General features: G+C 35.8%; 1 protein-coding gene and 1 long non-coding RNA gene across 5 annotated transcripts in view; one reads left to right on the top strand and one right to left on the bottom strand.

The window, feature by feature from the left end:
• ARHGAP15 (Rho GTPase activating protein 15) overlaps positions 1-20,838 on the bottom strand; it is a 629,485-nt gene that overhangs the window by 465,372 nt on the left and 143,275 nt on the right. The window lies entirely within an intron of this gene.
• The window catches only part of LOC135966679 (uncharacterized), an 81,179-nt gene continuing 64,912 nt past the window's right edge, over positions 4,572-20,838 (top strand). The window contains exon 1 of the long non-coding RNA XR_010580215.2: positions 4,572-6,819. This is a non-coding gene — a long non-coding RNA (uncharacterized lncRNA). The remainder of the gene's footprint in view (positions 6,820-20,838) is intronic.

Here is a 20,838-nt window from a genome sequence, read left to right as displayed (position 1 = left end):
AACTTACTACTACTGTCTTTCATTTTTTTCCCCCTTTTTGGCACACTCCAACTATTTTCTGTTAAAATAGTGCTGTCACAAGAAAACATATAAAAATGCTCTTTTGCAAACACACTGTTTGGTTCTCTCCTGAACTCTCCAGAGCTACGGATTTCTCTCACTGTCTTCATCAGGGGTGAATGTTGACAGATCACTGAACCTTACTGTCAGTGGTGACAGGCTTGATGCTGTTTTGTGCAAGGTGGAGAAAAAACAAAATAATAAAAAAAGGTTTCTGTGCCTTGCATCTAGAAGGTCCCTGATTCAACAACAAAGGCTTATGTTCAAAGATGATTAGCTTAAAGGCATTTCAGAGATTTCTGATTGTAGCAGCAGTTGGGTGTCTTGCTACTGGGTGAAATATGTATTCCCCCGAGAACAAAGGCAGCAGCAATCCTCTTCTGCTGAGATGGCACCTTTAATAATTCCATGTATTTATCAGTATGTGTGTCAAGATCTTAGGGATTTTGCCCTTCAGGTGAAGCTAAGAATAGATAGAGTGGATAGGGTCTTAAACAGTCCTCTAAGGTATCTGCAGACAAAAAAAAAAAAAAAAAAGGCGTCCCAAGGAATCTAAGGGAATGAGAAGAAAATATTTTCCTTGTGGATGAAAATGTACACAGCACAGAAAAATAACTCAGAGGTTTCTAAAAGGAAGACTGAATAGCCCTTAGGTTATTCAGAAAGCCTTAAGATAAGCTATTGCTCAAAAAATTGTGCATCACAATTTTTTTCAAGTTTGAATCAAGTAAATCTCAAGAATTATATGTTTTAAAAGTTAAAACTTTAAAAAAGGTAAACTTTTTTTTTTTCCAATACAATCTACAAGCTATGTGCTGTTGCCATGGATTTCTCCCACATAACCATTCTGCATGTTGTGTACGTGACTCCAAGGGGAAAATGGTCGGTATGCATTTGGAAGTGTAGGATGTGCACAGGACTGAACTGAGTGTGCATACATATGAGTGACACTCTCCCTCTGGCCTATGGCCTTGAATGACACCTTCTGTCACCATGGGAGGCCGATTTATATACTATTGAATCACATGGCACTTTTTCCCCATATGGGCTTGCACTGGGCCTGCTTCTTCGTGCTTCTCATCAAATGCAAAGGGCTTTCATAACTACATGTGCAAAGGTGTATGAGTTCCGAACCATTAAGGAATACCAGGAACTTGAGGAGGTAACTTTTCAAATAATGACTTTGATACAACCTCTCAACGTTTGGAAGATCAGAAAGTCAGTCTGAATGGTGCACTCAGCATCCTTCACCTGACACAGAAGGCACAGCCTGTAGGGGTGAGTTAAGTCTGGGCATTAACCTCCCCTGGAGAGACCCACAGAGCCTAAGTCTCAGACATTTCTCTTTTTCTTTTTCTTTTGGGACAGAGTTTTGCTATTATCCCCCAGGCTGGAGTGCAATGGCATGATCTCGGCTTACTGCAACCTCCACCTGCTGGGTGCAAGCAATTCTCCTGCCTCAGCCTCCTGAGTAGCAGAGGTTACAGGTGTGCACCACTACGCCCAGCTAATTTTTGTATTTTTAGTAGAGATGGGTTTTCACCACGATGGCCAGGCTGGTCTCAAACTCCTGACCTCAAGTGATCCATCTGCCTTGGCCTCCCAAGTGCTGGGATTACAGGCGTGCACGACCACACCGGGCCTCAGACTTTCTTTAAACAAGATCAGAGACTCCTGAGAGTCCATTCTGTCTTCCTCTTTGTTTTGGAAGTGAACTTTCAATGACACATCTGGGATATCTGTTATTTTCAGGGTAACAGGCTGATGTCATGAAGTGCGATTTCAGGTTTACAGTGAAACCAAGCAGAAGACAAGATGGATTTTGAGAAAGGAAGAAAGCGCTTGTCATAAGTATCTACGAGAATAGATAATTAGATTAAGTCTAATCTCTTCCAATGTGTTTTGGGGCACATTTCATTAAAGTCAAAAGCAGACTTCCCTTCTAAGGACTAATGTAATTTATTTTGTTATTAGTCAAATTTTATAACAGCATTAAACAAAAATAAGCTATATGAATATATATGGAATAGGTTTATGCCAAGAAACAGAAACAGAATTATACATTTGTTCAATTGAGTATTCCACTCTCGAAAATTCAGGTCAAACCATTCCACTTCTAGAACTTTAGACTCCTAAGAATTATGTATTTACAGTCCAGCTGGGCTCTACCCACCTGGCTATATATAGCAATGTGCCACATAACATTTTGTCCAACAGACCATATACTAAGGGTGATCCCATAAGATCAATACTGTAACATGCCGTATAAGTTAGTGGACTAGAAACAATAGGTTCTATCATATAACCTAAGTATGTGGTAGACTATACCATCAATGTTTGTGTAATTCCACTCTATGATGTTCATGCAATGAAGAAATCACCTAATTATGCATTCCTCAGAATGTAATCCTATTGACACATGACTGTGCTTAAAAAAAAATAACAAATTTATGACTTCCTGCTGATGCATTTCCATTTCATTAAATTCTTTGATTCCTGTATAGTTACTGAGATTCTCTTTTTCTGTCCTATTTTCTTCTTAGAACCATGGCAATTTTTCTGAAGAAAATAAAAGGAAGCAGTGCATTTAATTCTATAGGAATTCGTTACATGTATACATATGGGTGAGCACACTCACATGCAGACGCACACAAACATGAACATGATTTCATATTCGAGTTATGCTATGCTTAGACAAAGCTGGGATTTCAACAAGGTCAAGTTACAAAGAAAAACTAAAAAATTTAGAACTGTTCCATTTACGTTGTTCTCATGTATTGTATGTGTGTAAAATGGACAGAGGAAAAACAGTTCTGATCAGAAACCAGCATATAGCACATTGTGGTTTATTAGAAATAACACTCTGGCTGGCATCCACAGAACCAGACCTTCAAGCTTCAGTCCTACCATTTATTTCTGGTTGTGTGATGATGAAGTTGGTCATTCACCTCCAGGAGACTCTTCTCATCGTTAAAAGTACAATAACACCACTTTTCACAAAAGGCCATAGTGCAGGTTAAATGTATTGCATTTGAAAACACTTTGCAAACTCAAATACAGACAGCAAATGTAAATGAAAAAGATTAAATCACAACACAGAGTTTCTTCAAAAAAGTTATGGGATATTTGGAGTAGACATTTTCTTCTTTCATAATTTTGTGCATCATGAATTTTCATTTCAAATTTCAGAGAATTTTTAAGTTTTTGCTAAAGTCAACATTTAAAAATATTGTATGGATGCAAAATTATTTTATCTACACTTAAAGAGTATATAATGGTTTGAGATTTCAGTTTTCATGTATAACTTAAGCCTTGTTCAAACACACTAAAGACAGAGTTTTATTAGGACTGGCAAGAATGATACCAGTATATATTCATGGACTGATTCCATCTGTATGGAATATGTAGATCTCACTCTAAATATAGTTTTTCAGTGTTCTGAAATGCTTGTGCTAAAATCTGAAGTACAATAAACTGATACTATATTAACATTAAATTTAGTTTCTCAATTTAAAGAAATATGTATCCTTTTTTCACAAAATATTAGATGTTTTCTAATTCAGAAATGAACGTATGCAGATCAATGGCAACTCAAATTCAAAAGCCCTTATGCTATAGTATTTCATACAGTGCATTTTTCATCTTTATCCTAAGATATTTCTCATCAGACAATTTGGGAACCTGTCCAAGGTAAAGTTATTGGAAAATAAAACAATATTTCTAAAGCAAACAAAGTACCAGTTTGATATTTACTGTCATTTGCCTAATTTATATTTAACATAGATTTTGTAATGATACTTGGAGTGTTTAATCTTAACCATATTTTAGTATATTTATATTTTGCATTTCCTTTGTGTTTATAAAAATACCCTTTTCAGTATGTTGAAAAAAATATTGAATTAGTTAAGTTTCCACAGTTTCTTAATTTTCTCAATTAGTATTGGGTTTACAAGTAAAAATCCCAAGTGTGAAGGCAGTTAATCTAATTTTTATTTTTTAAGTAACCATTGGATAAATTTATATGTGTTTAATTTCACCTGGATATGTCTTTTTGAAGTCTTAAGAGACCTTGTCACAAAGATTGCTTTATATCCTCAGTATATGTCTTTGACTGGTGTATGTCTTTGGCTCAGTCTCCACAAGTCTAATATTACAAGTCTGTAATATTTATTTCCAAAGGCTTATATGTTATATAAAACCCAAATGTACATTGTCTTTCAAAAAAATAGAACAAAGTAAGAATTTGAGACATGGGAACTATATTGTATATTCATTGAAATCTACCACTCTTAGGCTGAAAATTTACTTTTCATGCCTCAGACCACCTTTAAGGAAAGAAGTATAACCTGAGGCTTATTTTACAATAGTCAGGATTACTTTTTGTAGTTCCTAGATGTTTGATTTTTGCTTCACTGATTTACGATGTGTGATTTTTAATTTCAGGTTTGTGAGTTAGCTCAATGTTGGTAATCTCACTGATGAAATTAGTTTAGCCTATTTTCTAGAACACTATGCTAAGTGTCCTAAAGTCTTGGGATGCACTGGAATGGCTCCATTCTTTTGGGTTATCTATGTTAGTTCTAGCATCATTATCATAACCAAGAGGATCTGCTAGTTACTTTTTATTTATTTATATTTTTTCCAATTGTCTTTTAGCTCAGCTGATTTCATAGTTGTCACAAATTGGCAGCTCTTGGAATAAACATACTCATATATAAACTTCATGTTGCTTCCAGAGTGCTGCATTTTGTTTAACAGTGATAACGTTTAAGCATTTTGATAAATTTCATATAAAATTGATATTTACATTTTCCTTTGCAAAATTGCGTCTGGCAAAAGTAGGCCTGCCTTTCTAAATCGTGACCATTAGGTGGCGCTGAGTAAAACAGGGCCAAGGTCCCAAGTCCATGCAGCTGACCCTGGCTCACTGCACTTCTGTGTGTTAACTCCTCTTTCTTGTACGTGTTTGCATTGCCATTCTTGTGCCGTGGCCCAAAGTTTCAAGTATGGGTAATCGGAAACAGGTTTCTATTCTTGAAAATAAAAAGGAAATCAGGAGTGGGAGGCGATCGAGCGGTGGAAATTCAGCTTATTTATTTTGAAGAGGGGGCAAATCATCAAAGTGGAAATGTCCAGTGAAGAGTTGAAAATAAATGACTGGTGCTTAGATGAGGGGAAAGGATTGGCGATAGAATTTTGGGAATCATTCAAGTAAAGGCATAGCTGAAGCCATGAAAATGGATGAGTTATCTGAAGGAGGAATTAGATATCAAGAAGAATGAAAGACCAATAGCTGAACACGGGAAAATATTCACAGTTACAATTCAGGCAGATGAGACAGACCTGGATAGAAAGACACAGTTTGAAGAGAAAGAGTGATGCAATCTACTGAAACATTGGCTCACATTTATTGACGGTTTTTTAATGTAGGAAAAAAGAAAGGTAAGCATCAAATTAATGTTGAACTAGTAAAGGCTTAATATTATTACAGGTGGAAATAAAATGCTTAGTGCCTTGGCATGACAGCAGTGCAAAGCCTCTGCGGGCTCTTTGCCTAAGTCCTGATTTGCAACCAAGGCTGACAGCATCGGACACAATAGGCAGAAAACCACAAATATTTTTGGGTATGTGAACATATACAATAGGATAGTACAAGAGTAGAGTCATGCATGTCACTATTTTGTAAAATTAATTTAAATATCCAAACTAACTCTTTTGTCTTACTTCAAATTTTTGAGCACAGATAGATCGTCTCTACTTTAAAGATTATCACCTATATTTTTAAAAGATGAGGAGCGAGTTCCTTACTTGTCCCTTAAATTTTTTACTTTCTCATGTTGGCAGTTTCAAACTAAATAGTGTGTACATTGAGGAAAGCAGTGAGAAGGGAACAATGTGAAATTATTGATCTCTTGCCTTGTGAAGTTTCACGGGTCCTGGCGAACATTTACAAGTTTGCTGCAGGGCAAAATTTGATCATTTTGGACAGGGATTGAATATTTTGCCTTGAAAAATGTTAGCAAAAAACCTCCTGGGGAAAAAATCACAAATTGTCAAATCATTTGGGCATAGAAAGTCATCAACTTTATGTGGTGAGTGGCAATTTATACTCTATGCTTAGCTTTCATGGAAAACAATGACAAATTTAGAATCAATACTCCTAAATGATCTACTCCCAACAAGAACTGATTGTTTTCACTGATTGTGTTGAAAGGCTGGCTCCAGTGTAATGCCAAGGGAGACCGGCAGGCGGCAGCACTTAATGATGTGTAAAGTAGAGGAGGAAGCCTAACCAGAAAAGGGCTAAACTTTTAAATAGCATGCCAGTGTGAGAAGAGTACAGTTGTGAAAACAGATCTGAGTTTAAATTTTGGCTCTGTCATTTATCAGCTATGTGAAATCCGGCAAGTTATTTAACCTCTCTGAATCCCAGTTTTCTCATGTTTAAAATGGAGCAATTAATATTTACCTGATATGGTTTGGCTGTGTCCCCACCCAAATCTCATCTTGAATTGTAGCTCCCACAATTCCCACATGTTGTTGGTGGGGAACCAGTGAGAGGTCATTGAATTATGGGGGCAGATCTTTCCTGTGCTGTTCTCGCGATAGGCAGTAAGTCTCATGAGATCTGATGGTTTTATAAAGAGGAGTTCCCTGGCACAAGTTCTCCCTCTTTGCCTGCCACCATCCATGTAAGATGTGACTTGCTCCTCCTTGCTTTCTGCCATGATTGTGAGGCCTCCCCAGCCATGTGGAGCTGTAAGTCTATTAAACTTCTTTTCCCTTATAAATTACCCAGCCTTGGGTATGTCTTTATCAGCAGTATGAAAATGAACTAATACACCTGATAATGATGTTATACAATGAGAGACGGATGCATGCCTCATTTATGCTGCTTCTGTTATGATAATGTTTTTAAAATTGTTCTTAAAGCAACAGAGAATCTTCCATAGGAGGGCAGATTAAAGTCTAAAGACTTTTGGGGGGAAATAAAACTTTACATATATTATAAATAATATGATTCTGATATTTATAAATTTATTTACAAGTATAGAAGGACTAGAAACAACTTTAAAGTGATAACTTTAAGAAGTTACTAAAACTGAAAACTACTGAAAGAAAAAACTCTTATGTAGTACTGTAGATGGTAACTTTATTCAATTCCATCTATAACAAGTTCATTTAGTCTGAGAGTGAAGGAAGAGTTACATAAGCTTATGAATACTGGATTCATAGAAGACTTTAAAAATATTTTTGGCTAGGTAACACTTTCACATAATTCAGCAATCAAAAAGCATAAAAAAGGAATAAAGTGAGAAATGTTTTTCCTCTCTTTATCTCAATAGTAGGATTCTTTAACATGGAAAGTAGAATATTTCAAGTCTATCATTGCTAATGAAAACGATGTATCTGCAATACATGTACATTTTAATAAAGTGTATGGGTGACAACTGGCCATTGTATTACCATAATGAAACATCATCATTAACAGTTGGCCAACGTAAAGAGGACCTGTGGCTTCATTATAACATCTGAGAGACTGGGTTCTTAGGCCCGTTTCCCAGGAGTCCATATTACCTATGGAAGAGTCATTTGAAGTATCTCTTATATTTAGCTGTTGCTTCCTACATGAACTGTTGCAGGACCTCAGGAAACATGTTTCTATTTTTAAGCAAATCTTAATTGCAAAAACATCCTAACAATAAGTCATATCTTATCCTGCTATATTATATCCTAATATAAAACGCATCTTGCTATGCTCCTTAGCACTTTCCATATAAAAGACTTTATCCAAGCTCTTGGTCTTTTAATATTAAAGTAGCCTAATGATGTCTTGTGATTACTATCCTTCCTATGTGTATATTTTATGTATTTTGAAAATCTGGAATTAGCATTTATTATTTTCCACATTTTAAATTGTCTTCATTACATGTGTAGTAGAGTAGTCAACATCAAGCCATCTATAAATAAATCGCCCTAGCTCTGGGCCTATCTTTTACCACTTACTAATTATATGACCTTGGAGAAGTGACTGGAATCTTTGTTACTTTTCTTGATTTGTAAAATGGGTATAACTGTCTTAGTGATGTTTTAAGGATTAAGCATAAGTTCTTAGTGTCTAGTATATAATAAATAAAACATGGCTCTACTACTAATTAGCTGTACTACTTTTTTAAAAATCTGTATCTAAATATTTTTTCTTCTAGCAAACTGTGGGGGTGTTCCTTTTGCATTTGTCATCTCTTTGTATCTAAAATAAAAGTATAGATACTTTCTCATAAATTGTCTGTTATTCATCATTTCACTTTACTTCATTGGTGGGATGAGGGTGGTAGAGTTAAGGATGTGTTTGAATTTCAAAGCCATGATTCTCCTTTCTCAAAACCACTCAGTGAATCCTTCATCAAAGTCTTAAAACTTAGCTTTTTAAGCTAATGTCAGCATTCCTCTTGGCTGTGAATGCTTCACAAGAGGGCACTATAGACAGATAATACATTTTGATAAATGAAGCTGGTAACATTAGGAAAAGCCATGTTGTCACCATACGGGGAAAAACCATTTCTGCCTTCTTTCATGCTAGGCCCATCTTCACTCACCCTCCTTTCTAGCTTCTACCAAGAGCAGAGGAGTTTATGATGAGAACAGTCAGGGCCCAATAGTTGACTTAGGTAAGTGGGTGCTAGCACAAGTCTTAAGTGCACTCTCTTTATTGTTACTTCTTCTTTAGTGTAAACTCTCGTTTCTTCATGTGATAAATAAACCTAGAAATGACCTGACTCTTGGTTTTCTTCTTCACTCTATGCTCCTGACAAGGTCAAGCCTTTTCCCCTAATGACACTGTGCTCCCTACATCCTTTCTTGCTCCTACTGAGTTACCCAGTTCCTGACGCCTGGCAGATTAAGTTTGGTATTAGTCACTGAGTCAAATTTGACACTCATTTCTCATTTTTCTCCTTTTCCTTTAGAACTGGAAAAAAAACCAAGAAATTTTATCTTTTTAAAAGAAAGCCTATAAATACAAAAGCCTGATTCCAGTAAATTCTATAGCTATGCTTTTGCTTTGAAAGAATCTTTCATTTTGACTCGTGAAGAAATATAGGTTGAATTCATTTCTAGAAAGTGTGAATGATTAAAGGTGGTCAAAATCTTCTCTAAAGTGTTTGGGGGAAGCCAACCTGACTGTTCCCAGCAACAACCACTTCCCAAGTTCTCCCAAGATCTGCAGTGGATCCAGTGACTCGCTGGCTTCTCAAACTGCTGTGAGAAAATAAGCACATCTCTATCTGTAATGAGCTGCTGCACCACTAACCAGAACGGAGACTTGTTAACATCAAGTAGCAATTGCAGTTACCAAAACACATAGAATTTCTAACTGAATTTCTAAATTGGAAACCATCCATGTAACAGTTAATGAAAGTGTTCAATGTCCAATAAAGCAACGTAAAAGGCAAGCATACTTAAAGCTCTGTAAAGTGTATCATAGGTTGGAAAAAGTGTGTACATTTAACTGTATAACCAAAACTGGGAATTCTGGAAGAAAAGGAGAGAATCCTGTCATCTAAATATAAAAATGTGTTGCTTAAAAGAATATTTAAATATAAACTATTTAACAAGATTTATGAGAGATTCAAGATTTTACTCTCAATTTGTCTTCTATGTCCAAAATGACCTGACTCAGATCATGAGGATTGGAAATGATCCCCAAAATAGGCCCGGTTCACATTCTGCAATGCAGTCATGGCTTGTTTTTAAATTTTGTAACCAGATTCCAGCATATATACCAGTTTGCAAGACAATGCTCTGAAATATTCAGTGAAACTCAGGAATGTACTTCCCATCATCAGAGGCAATACTTGAAAATCTTTTCTCTAAGTGCAACTACTTGAGAATGAGAAGGTTCTCACATGATGAATTAAAATCCACAAAATTGGCACTTCAGCTGAGTAAGAGGAAAAAATTCCAGAAGTATGGACAGTCCATAAAAGAGATACTGCTTCGTTCTTCCCTAGAAATAATAATATCTTTTACATATACCACTTCTCTCTGAGGAGCTTTAAAGATTTTATCTAATTAATCCTCCCAGCTTCCCAGAGAGGCAGATAGGAGGCAGGTATTATTAGCTGAATTTAGCAATGGTAGAAATTAAAGTGTCCTGATTAAGTGACTTAGGTAGGAGGCAGCATTTGCACTTAAATAAGTGGGCTCTAAATTCTCTGCTATTTGAGTAAAAACAGCACCTACAATGTATAATAAATCTGCCTTCTTTTACTCCATCTTACATGCAGCCTGGCCAAAAAAAAAAAAAAAAAAAAAAAAAGAAACCTCTTCAGTGTAGCTAGGTACAAAGAACAAAATATCTGTATCTTAAAATGTGATTATTAATTTCACAGTGCCTTCTGGGCTCAAGAGGCCGGAAGTTATTTTTATTAAACTATAAATAAGAAGATTTCTTGTATTTTTAAATTGCGGTAGTAGTCAATTTAGTATTATTTAATAGTTGTATATGCATTATACCAGAATAGAAATATTTGAGGCACTATGGAACTCTACATTAGGGAATGGATGAAAACCTGCATTTGGACTGGATAATTAGACAGTTGGGGTAAGAAATGTGAAGGACAATAGATAATGCCCAAGGTCAGTGCCTAAAAAAGGGGCCTAATTTAGTTACCTAAATTCTCAGTTACCTACTCAAAAGCCATTTTCTTCTTTACCAGTAGAGAGAGCCCTAAGTTGGGGAAATGTCAGTCCTCCTTCCTTGTCGACTATGGTACCTCTATTCCTCTCGCAGGTTATAGGGTTAGACTGTGGGGTGGGCATGTGATCAGTTCTAGTCCAGTGAGACACAAGAGTGCCTACTGCAGACCATCTGGGAGAGGCTTTTTTTTTTTAATCTTCAAGAGGTATAAGAAAGAATCCCTCAATCTGCTTAACTCTGTCAGGTCTTCACGGACATTTTGGACCAGCAATAGGCAACATGCAGCCATGAGTGAGAGAAGGTGACACACGGGATGGCAGGAGAGGAAGAAGGAACAACTCTTGGTTCTCAATGATGTCACTGAGTTATCGAATTTACCAACCCTTTCACTGTTTTATCTTGGCACTTTCTTTCTACATACGAAAAATTTCTATATTGTTTAGTATAGAAATATGGGATTAAAAAAGATAAATGTAACAAATACAACCTGGAGGGAATTGTTTTCAGAATTACTTCTGCTAGAGTCTCAGACCTGCCACTATCAACCAATGTAAAAATATTCAGATAATGAACCCAAGCTTTGTAAGATGCTGGAGATGCATAGTCTATATCTATAAATTTCCTCACAGAGTATAAAAATATTCTCTGTACTTTTCTCTAAATAAACCATATGGAGAGAACTGGGCAGGAAAAGGCCCCTACAGAAGCTGGTGAGAATGGGACAGCAAGAGGAGGATGCAGAGACAGAGAATTTGAAGAAGGAATCATGGCCCATTTTACCCCAGACTTAGAGACTGATCAATCTAAAGATTATCCAGCTGATTAAAATGGGTGTTGTGACCCCATTGCACCATGTAGGCCTTATCTCCAACTTCAAGTTTTGTCTATAAGTAGGTGAATTTAGTAAACAAAGCAGGGCAGTACAGTCTCTGGATTTGTCTTATTGGCTTGCTGCTTGAAGGTTTTCTGAGAAAGATGCCCAAAGATAGCTATTAGCTTAAGACTTAAAAGTTCTACCTGTCCAAATACCTAGGCAGACAATTCATCTACGTGTCAAGCACACATATAATTCTAAGGCCTGGGGGGACATTCTGGATCTTGATATGAGTCCCTGAATCTGTCCACCTCATATTCCTTTTCCCAAAAGCAAACAAGCCATGTCTGCCAGTTACACTAAAGAAATAAGAAACAAATGATATGTAATGAAACCGCCCATTTTTTCTTACTGAGGAGTGTGCAACAATTGAAAAATAAACGACTTTATTTCTTGTTGTTTGAAAACAGAATGGCTAAGAATGAATTCATTTCCATGCTTAGGTTGCCTGGGCCTACTAGAGGGGGAAAACAAAGAAAGTTCAGGAGGGTGTAAGGAAGTATTTCAGTAAATCCAGGATCAAAACACAAACCACAATCACAAAAACAAAAGCAAGACAACTACAAAGAACACTGTGAAATACGAGGCCTCTGAGAGCATAGAAGGATAAGATGGTGTGGTGGGGAAGTCTCCAACAAAGGGATTTCTAAATCACTCTAAAGTTTTTGCTCATTTCTATTGTGTGCCTAAATCTAAGCCAATGTTTCAGCAAGGTACAAAATTAAACCAAACAAAGAATAAACATACTATTAAGCATCACCATGCAAGAAATTATGGTAAGCACTAAAGATATTTGTTTTGTTTTTGAAGAGACAAAATCTTTCTCTGTCAGCAAGGCTGGAGTGTGTGGTGCCACTGCTGCTCACTGTAGACTTGAACTCCTGGGCTCATGTCATCCTTCCTGCCTCAACCTCCCACGTAGCTAAAAATACTGGTGTGAGCTGCCACACCTGGCCAGAAGATTTTTTAAAAAGTAGTTGTGGTCCCTGTTTTACAAAGATGCAAAATGTAGTGAGAGGGGTAATGTGTAGGCATATCAAAATATGCATAAAAATGCCAGTTAGCAAAAATTGTCTGACAAATGGGATTAATAAGTCTAATAATGCACAAAGACAGCAAAACTGTCATCCAGAAGTAGTATTAAATAAATGTTAGCAGTGCAGGCACTACAGGCAACCCACCTCTGTGTTTAAATCCTGATGTTGCCATAAGAGCTTCATGAAATAGGGGAAAGTAACTAACCCCTCTATAAATTCTTTCATTTAAACTAGAAAACAGACTAAGCTATACATTTGGTAAGTCGACTGCAAAGAGTAGAAATGATACACGTGAAGAATCTAGCATGGTGCTGAGATCTCACTGGAGTGCTTGGTAAAGGGTAATAAGATTAGAAATGGTGGGCTGAATAAATGGTCTTCACAAACATAATCCGTGCTTACTGAACACTTGATGTGGGAGCCATTCTGCCTAAGTTATGTTTAATTTTCACACTAGTCTCTTTAAGGTTATATGTATGACAGAAGAGTAGAGGTGGGAAGAACCATTCTAGCTATGGAAGTCAGGGAAGAGTTCATGAAAGAACTTGATGTAAAGGATGGGTTTATGGATTTGTCTTGTCTTGTTGCTTGCAAGTTGTCTAACAAAGGTGCCCAAAGACAGCTAATAGTCTAAGATTTAAAAAGCCCTACCTGTTCAGATACCCAGGATCTTAGAAGAGAGGCAGTGTGAGGGCACACCAGGAGGGAAATGTCTCAGCATTGGGATGTCAAACAAATGAACAAACGAACAGGGGTGTTAAAGGACTTATCCATGGTTTCAAAGCAGTCACATATTATCACCAAAAGAGTATGGACACAAGCAAACCAGCATATCAGAGGACTACTGGGTCCAGGGAGCTACATCATCATAGATTAATAGCCCTGGAAGTTACCTTACATAAAGAATCTGGGAACACACTTGGTCATCCCTTTGGGGTTGGTAACCTAAAGAGCAGGAAGCTTGCCTTAGGGAAAAATTGCTCGCTGGATCTTTTCAAGTAAGTAATGAGAATAATCTCACATATACGAACTTAACCAGGTGGAGGAATGAATTCAGCTCATCGAATAGTTAATTTGTTCGTGTGTCTATTTGAACTGTTTCAAAATTACTGTTTGCAAATTGTCTAACTGCAACTCACCACCACCAAGCTCAGTAATATGTGATAGAGACAGCAGCATAACATGTTATTCCATTCCCGTACTATTAATTTCCAGTTTTTGCTATCAATAGTTCCATGATGATGTGGCAAGCCTGTGGGGTCTCTGGGAACTCTCCACAGACAGAAATTAGTAGCTGCTCTCTGCCAAGGTTTGACAGCAGCTGACTACAGAACTCCTTATTTCTCCTAACTCCTACTGCCCCATCAAGATATTCTCCTTTTTAGTTTGTGGGTAGTTTCTGCTTTTTTGTTTTTTCTTTTTCTTTTTTTTTTTTTGAGATGGAGTCTGTTGCCCAGACTGGAGTGCAGTGGCGCAATCTTGGCTCACTGCAACCTCTGCCTACCAGGTGCAAGTGAAAGTCATTCTCCTGCCTCAACTTCGTAAGTAGCTGGGACACACCCAGCTATTTTTTTTTTTTTTTTTTTTTTTGTATTTTTAGTAGAGGTGGGGTTTCACCATGTTGTCCAGGCTGGTCTGAAACTCCTGACCTCAAATGACCCACCCACCTCAGCCTCCCAAAGTGCTGGCTTTGTTCATAGGTGGTTACATCGTTGCACATAAGAGTTTGATTCAGGAATTTTACCAAGAGTGGTGGCCTGCTTCATTGTGACATTTTTCAGTTATACATTGTTAGGTTCTCAAAGACTGTTGGGCAAGGTGTCCTGGGGAAATCAAAACCTATTAATGTCATTATGAAATTCTGAAATTAAGACTAAGACCACCTTACAAAACAATTCAATTATAAACACGGTGTATTGTCTTGTTACCCAATCAATTGGCTGGTAACATGAGACAGTTATTAGATTGTGCTGTGGAAGTCTAACTTCCTTCTCCTAATGTGATGGAATTAATTCATAAAACCTGATAACAAGGCTATTACAATGTGAACAATGGTTTAAAAGTGGCTTGTGTGGAACAGCCAGGCACCATTGAACATTTCAGATCAAAGGTCTATTGAACAGAAAGAACAAATAGAATCAATTTCTTGAACTGTTTCTGCATTTCCAAACTTGCAACATTATACCACATAATGTGACTTAATGAAGTACAGATGAGAAGACCAGAGAAAAGCTAGTTCTAATGTAACAATGAAAATTAATGAAGAGCTTTGGATTTTTTTTCTCTATGGAAACAAACTAGTTATTAAAGACAGCTTTGTACTCCTAAAATTCCGGACTTTAAAGACAGCCAGGACTTAGATAAGTCACTAAGGCACAGATAACAAGGAGTAGAGAGACACATTTGCCACTTTTCCTCAAAGCTGCAAAGTTGTTATCTAATATATTTACGTTTATACAACAGAGTACTTAATGAGGCCATCTAACTGACAAAGGTAACAAGATGCACAGGACATTTTACTTAAAAATCTTAAAGGATAAGTAGTGATTACAATTAAATGGATGGCCACCAAATGCAGAAAGCCATACTTTTCTGGAAAGTTCATGTATAAAATTCAGATATTTTCCCAGTCATAACAGAAGAGTTGTTAGAATTCCAGGAAAAAAAATACAAAATATATTTATTCATTAAAAAAGATTCGAACTCCTTCTATGAGCCAGACTATGTTCAATAATCTTTGGATTCATCAGGAAATAAATTAGCAATAAATAGAAAATTACTAACTGGATGAAGTTTTATGGGAATAAAATATGGAAATGAAATGTTTGGAAATGACTAGCATTTAAAATAGGTTAAAAATTAATTTACAAAGTAAGATTAGCAGAAGAGATTTATAAAATTAAAAAATTGTACAAATAAAATATTAGCCCACACTGACATATTTAATATTTTTTAAAATGTCATGCAACATATGGCATAACGACATGCATTATGATTTTTTATTTGTAATATATTTCATCTAACTAGGAAGTGGCCTGTTCATATATTTATTATTAACTAGAGTTAGGGTAAATATTTTATACTATAAAACCTTTTAGTACAGATAGTCTCCAATTTATGATAGTATGACTACTTTTTGACTTTATGATAGGTTCATTGCGGTATTAAATGCATCTTTAACTTAAGATATTTTCAACTTACAATGGGTTTATCATGAAGTCAGCCCGTCATAAGTTGAGAAGTATCTGTAATTATTACAAGTCATCATCAAATAATTCAAAACTATGTACTAGTTCCTGTTAAGAGCTTGTTGAATTATTATTTTTTAACTATTTTGTTAAATGAAAGTATTCCCATCCCATTTCTCTCACTTTTGGATGTCAATAATTTGAAAATGAGGATATTAGTGTAGCAATATTTAAAGCAGAAGTGTTTTAAAATAATGTAGTGCTCACAAATAGCAATAGAGTAATGATGTATATAGAAAAGTATAAATTATTTAAACTAATCTAATTTTATAACAATTAATTGTTAAGATACACAAGAACAATGAAATGATAAACTGGCAAACATATAGAGAAAGAACTTGAAAACATAAAATAAAAATAGTCTGTATTGACATCAGTACTTTTCCATTGTCAAACTTGGAGATCACAATGCCAAAAATAAGAAAAAAGTTCCATCATATATAGTTAAATTTAAATTTAAAACACAGCCAATTAAAAAGCAAGATTTTGGATTGATCTGGTGGTTAAGTACCTATTTGATTAATATTTTTCTACTGAAAACCACATGAAAGCAAAAGAGATCAGGCCTTAGTAGTACTGAAGATCAAGAATATTGATTGGTGGTTCTCTCAAAGAGAGAGAACATAATACTCTCTAAATACTTTAGATCACCTGGATTGAGATGAGCAGCTAATGCATTTCTAGTTTTTTGTTTGTTTGTTTGTTTGTTTGTTTGTTTGTTTGTTTTGTGCAAGGGAGTTTCACTCTGTTGCCAGGCTGGAGTGCAGTGGTGCAATTTCGGCCCGGTGCAACATCCGCCTCCTGGGTTCAAGCAATTCTCCTGCCTCAGACTCCTGAATAGCTGGGATTACAGGCACCCATCACTATGCCTGGCAATTTTTTTTTTTTTTCTTAAGTAGAGATGGGGTTTCACTGTGTTGGCTAACTGGTCACGAACTCCTGACCGCAAACGATCCATCCACCTCAGTCTCCCAAAGTGCTGGGATTACAGGAGTGAGCCACTGTGCCTGTCCCATTTCTAGAACTTTTCAATGAAGAAAAAGCATGGATGTTAAACAGAAAAAGCAGAAAGATTATGGATGTTAAGAAAGCCCTTGTTAGCTCTCCTCTCTAATACATTCTGGCCTGCCCTACTCACCGCAAAGCCTCACAATCATCAGCCTACCATGTGTGACCTGGTTTCTGGGGCCACCAGGACCATTCACATCCCTTTTTATCCCCCCTTCTTCACCTGCCACCACCATCAGCTTCTAAGGAAGCAGCATGAGAAGAGGATAGATTTCACTTGATGTGTAAAATCAACAATGACTGGCGATTTAAAAGAACACAAGACATAGTTCATTCTTCTAGGGAATTATAGATTCATGCCCACATTCAAGTAAAAAAAGAACTACAAACTGTTTGAAATTCTACAAACTGTTTAAAATTAAAATACATTTCAATTTAATTCTTGAAATAAATCCATCTCCTTTTAATGAGCAGAACATGGAAAAGGATGTTTGACACATCGATTTTCCTTCAACTTTAAGATGAGAGAGAATGAGTTTGTTAGAACTCAAGTAGATTTGAAAGTATAAAAACCTTTAAAAAACGGCCGGGCGCGGTGGCTCACGCCTGTAATCCCAGCACTTTGGGAGGCCGAGGCGGGCGGATCACGAGTTCAGGAGATCGAGACCATCCTGGCTAACACAGTGAAACCCCGTCTCTACTACAAATACAAAAAAAATTAGCCAGGCGAGGTGGCGGGTGCCTGTAGTCCAGCTACTCGGGAGGCTGAGGCAGGAGAATGGCGTGAACCCGGGAGGCGGAGCTTGCAGTGAGCCGAGATGGCGCCACAGCACTCCAGCCTGGGCGGCAGAGCGAGACTCCGTCCCAAAGAGACTCCGTCCCAAAAACAAAAAACAAAACAAAACAAAACAAAAATCAACCTGGGTCCTAGAAAAGTAGTCTACAAATTAGAAGAGAAGAAATCCTTAAAAGATACAGAGAAAATGTATATCTGAGTTGAGGGGAAGGTAGATTTATTACAAGAAATAGAAACTTTAGGAATGTATCTGTGCTGACCCCTCAGTAACAGAAAACTTGTAATTTATACTGCCAGAAATGGAAGATTTACTTTTTTTAAGGGTTAATACCAAGTGGAATGTACATATGACTGAAGAAGGTAAATAATCAATGCAGGAGAAATCTACATACAGTAGCAGAATTAAAATCTTTATTAAAGACAGAAAAGAGCATAATTAATAGTGCATAAAATTGTGCTGACAAGGGAAAGGAGAAACTTCAATTTCTAATACAGAAGAAAGAGACAGATGGAAATTCTGAGATAGAAATGGTACACATGAAAAATGGAGAGGAATATTGGACAGAAAGTTTGAATTCCTGAAGATGAAAAAACATAACTTGATGAAAAAACATAACAAGATGAAGTGATCAGTGATATGAACATTAATACAAATAACTTGACCTCAAATGTTTTTGAATATACATTAAAATGTTTTGAATATGACTGATAAATATGTTTTTCTAAAGTTTTCTGAATGAAGATATAAACACAAGTGCCAAATAGTTTATTTACAAAAGCCAAAATCAGGTTGTTTTCATACCATACTAACAGTCTGAGAATGCTATAGCAATATTGAGATAATTTTGAAAAGAAAAAGCTGATGAGGAGACTTGACTTTCTAGTAGTTATAATAAGTTATATGTTTAAAATAACTAAAAGAGTAATATATGTCAATACCAAAGAAATAAAAGTAATGTCTCTGAGACACATTTATTTAAAAAGGAAAGTAATATGTAATTACAAATAAGCATCACAAAATATTAGAAGAGCAATTCATTAATTACCAAATGGTATTGAATGTGCAGAGTACTTGAGTTACTTCATACTATACAGCAAAATAAATTACGAACACATTAAATATTACCAATGGGTCAAATAGCTAAATGCTAAATAATATTAAGATTCTTTCAAATATAGGTAATACAAGTGAAAAACTACTGATCAGGATGGGTAAAAATTGTATTTTAAGTTGTAAACACCAAGAAGATCAGATTCAAAGCAAAATAGAAATGTCTACAAGGTTGAAGACTACCGTGTGGCAACATTTTAAGCAAAGTTAAAATCAAATGAAGTTTTATAAAAACTATGTAGTTGGTTAAGAATATGTGGGAGGCGGAGGCAGGCAGATCACCTGAGGTCAGGAGTTCAACAACAGCCTGGCCAACATGGCCAAACCCTGTCTCTACTAAAAATACTAAATTAACAGGGCGTGGGGGTGAACGCCTGTAGTCCCAGTTACTTGGGACGCTGAGGCAGGAGAATCGCTTGAACCCAGGAGACGGAGGTTGCAGTGAGCCAAGATCGCACCCCTGCACTCCAGTCTGGGTGACAAGAGCGAGACTGTCTTAAAAAAAAAAAAAAAAAAAAAAGAATATGTAACAGAGATTAATATTTAATGGAGAAATACTTTCTTAAAACCATCAACAAAACATGTATACCTCATTGCAGAAAACTTCTGTAAAAAAAGGTACTGATACTTGCATGTAATGGGATGTATACATTTATCAATTAACAGGCACGTTTGCAAGATTGGTAGCATAAACCTGTGGCCAATATATCACTGAGAATGATTTTGTTCTAAATAATTTTCCTCAATTTTCTCAGTATAATCAAAGAAATAGTAAAAATAATAAATATTTTAAAAGTAGCTTGACTTAAAAAAAAACCTTTTAACAAATTTATAACTTGTAGGAAGTGATTTGGAATGCTTTTTCCAGTTGGAAGGTGTATATGCATAACCAAGTCAGAGATTTAAAATTCAGGATTATTTTGTTCTTTATCTTCATGGAAATGGTCAGAGCCTAATTTGGTAAAAGAATTCATTCTTCATCTTACTAATGAAGGATGACTCACTGAGGCGATATTAATTTAAAGATCAAGAGTCTCTGCCATCAGCTGAAAAGGAGTACTGTTTAAAAAAATACAATAAAATCACCATGATAGTGAAATTTAGGAACTGAAGAGCAACTTGATTGTAAGGATCATGACTTGTATAAGACTCATTTCTTTTATATGTGACAAAAATTACAGCTTTTATGGCAAAAATTCAACCTCAAGTGTTAAATATCATCTAAATTCTGAAAATCCCTAAATCTGTATCTTTATCTCTGACCCCTTTCCAGACTTTCAAAGTACTTTATTCTCTCTTTAGAGCTTAATGGAAAAGTTTGAGAAGCATTACTTTAATAAGCTTTTAATTTCTATATAAATTAGAGAATTTGAACAGAATGAACCCATATTTGAAGATGTTAGCATAGAAATATTTGGCATAGGAAACACGCAAACCGTAGTCATTTCTCTTTCTTCAAGATATCTACCAAACACAGAGCCTTTTAAACAAGAAAATTTTTATTTCCTTGAGAATCTAAGATGTTCTAAATTTTTATAACACCTTGGAATATATTTACTTAGGAAAGGCAGATACAATAGCGTCTTCCCTTTCCATTGAGCTGGACAGTTTTCTTTTAATCAATGTTTTAAGAGTTTATCCTAATTGAATCTTAGAAGTGCCAATTTCTTCTTCTATCTTACTCTTAATTTGAATGTTTCTCACCTTGATATCTTCTACATTCTTTAACAGTAATATATGGATTTTACTTTTAACCAACTTAGTTGTCCAATGTATATTCATACATAGATTTAACAACCATCTCATTCATTTATCCAAAAATATTACTAACAACTATGTATCCTATTGCTATTTTGAGGTAATTTAACTAATTACATTTTCAAACTCTAACATGTGTAATTTTTTAAAATAAACTAGTACTAGGAGTTTTTCCTTGAGTTGCCTCATATTTGTTCTAAAGAAAAAAATGATTTATACAAGGTGCAAAAAATCTTACTTGTTCTGC

The sequence above is a fragment of the Macaca fascicularis genome, chromosome 12, assembly GCF_037993035.2.
Source record: "Macaca fascicularis isolate 582-1 chromosome 12, T2T-MFA8v1.1".
NCBI classification, from domain to species: Eukaryota; Metazoa; Chordata; class Mammalia; order Primates; family Cercopithecidae; genus Macaca; species Macaca fascicularis.
This window is presented reverse-complemented; position numbering and strand designations above follow the sequence as displayed.